Source organism: Oryzias melastigma, linkage group LG7 (genome assembly GCF_002922805.2).
Source record: "Oryzias melastigma strain HK-1 linkage group LG7, ASM292280v2, whole genome shotgun sequence".
NCBI classification, from domain to species: Eukaryota; Metazoa; Chordata; class Actinopteri; order Beloniformes; family Adrianichthyidae; genus Oryzias; species Oryzias melastigma.
The window spans coordinates 6,045,354-6,047,550 of NC_050518.1; positions in this window are offsets into that span (position 1 = coordinate 6,045,354).

Genomic DNA, 2,197 nt, shown 5'->3' on the forward strand with positions numbered 1-2,197 from the left:
CAAAAACCACAATAATTCTGTTAATCTGATCACACACTAACTGTGTTAAATATAACTTAAAACGTGTTGCCCTTATTTGTGTTAATAATAACACATATGTTCTTAGAGAGAGTAACCGTGGTTACCACCCCCCAGACCATGTCCATATAAGGAGTGTTGTTGATGTTTGAGGAGTGTGATGTCACACACTGTGGTGACATATAGTGTGATGTCACACAATGATGTCATCCCCTTTGATCTGAAGTCTATAAATAGAACCCAGATTCAGTTGTGTCTCAGTGCCCGTTTGGTTCACACCAGAGAGCATACGTTCTGTTCCCCAGCTACTAGAAGCCTTGCATTCCCGTCAAGTACCTTCGACTTACACTGAGGAACTCGCAGATTTTTTCTTGCTACAAAAATCTGCATCTTCTATCCAGAACATTTTAAAGATTTTCACGTTTACCTTGAAAATCATCATTTAAAATGTTCTTGCGTCGTTTTGGACATTCTGGGGTTGAGGACAGCTTCCTCACTCAGAATGTCTCCAAACTTGAGAAGAGAGTCCAGCAAAACTCCTCGCTGACCAGCCAGTTGCAAACCCTCGCCGCTGAGCTGGAAGGCAAGAAAAACCTGAGAGGAACCTGCGCTGAACTCTCCCAGGCAAAGAAATCAGCCACTAAACTGTCCAAGAAGCTGGAAAAGGACTTGCAACGAATCAACCAAAAAATCCAGGAGCAAAAACCCCTGGAGGAGCGTTGTAAGAACCACCAGCTAGAGATCGACCAGCTGACTGAGACCAACACCAACCTCAGGGCGACTCTTCAGGAACTCCAGACGAAAGTTTGGGATCCTCAAGCGTTGTCCAGCGAGTTGATGAGGGTCAAGGTCACAGCCCAATCTGTCAGCCAGGAGAACCAAGATCTACACAACGAGATTCAGAGAGTCCAAACCACCATTGTGGCCCTGGAACCTCTGCAGCAGCAGCTTAAGGACGACACCGATCACCTCCAGACACTGCAGGAGAAAAACATCACTCTCCAGAAGCAGCTGAAAGACCTCCACAGACATCGTGAGGAGGAGGCAGCAATGAGACAACGTTCTGCCGCCATCCTCGCCCAAACCAAGTCTCTGGAGGAGGACAACTCCATTCTCGACTCTCAGATCCTACAGCTCACTTTGCAGTGTGAGGAGGCTAAAACATGGGTTCAGCAGTACCACGAGACAACCACCAACCTCGAAGGGCTGAAACAAACTAACACTGAACTCATGGAGAAACGGGAAAACCTGAAAATTGAGCAGGAACAACTCTGCCAACTAGAAAAAGAATATCTCCAGGCCAAATCCAAGACTCTTCAGTTGGAACAACAAAACCAAAATTTCTGCAAAGAAATCAAAGCCATCCAGGGAAAACTGAATTCTGCACTTGAGCTGAAGCAAAAATGTAAAGAAGAAGCAGATTTGTTCCAGTTCTTGCAGAATCAAAACACCACCCTGAAAGAAGAGCTCCTTGACCTGCAGAAGAAGTGTGAGAAAGACGCTGAGATGAAGCTTCAGTATTCCTCTCTGCAAGCTGATAGAAAGGCTGTGGAGGGGGAATTCAAATCACTGAAGCAACAGATCCGCGTTCTTTCTCAGCAATGTGAGGACTTCAGGCCCATGACTGAGAAATTTAATGACACTCAGGAGTACATCGGCCAACTCCAAGAACGCAATACATCCCTTTTGGAGGAAGTCCAGAACCTGCAGGTCATGAAACAGGAACTAGAAGGATTGGCCACAGAGTACATCAATCTGGAGAGAAACATTGAGGAACTTAAAAAACAAAATTACCACCTCAACAAAGATCGACAACAACTAAATTCAGAAATCCTTGTCCAAAAAGATCTGGAGGACAAAGTTGTCGCTGCAAAACAAGAACATGCAGCAGTTCTGGCTGAAAACACAGCCCTAAAAGCCCAAGCCTCAAAGTATGTGCAACAACCACAACGTGCTGCTTTGAGGAGCCCTTTCCGGACTTCAGCCAGAGCTGCTCAAGGAGAGGTTCCAGCTCTAAGACAACCAAGTCAGCCTTTGTTGGAGGAAATTTCTCCAACCACAATAAGACCCAGCAGGATCCAACAACAAAGAGCTGCACTTGGACAACATCGGGGAGCCGCACCAAGAAGGGTTCCTGGTTCCCGGCAGGTCTAGGACCCTTCAAAAGTCTAATGAAGGC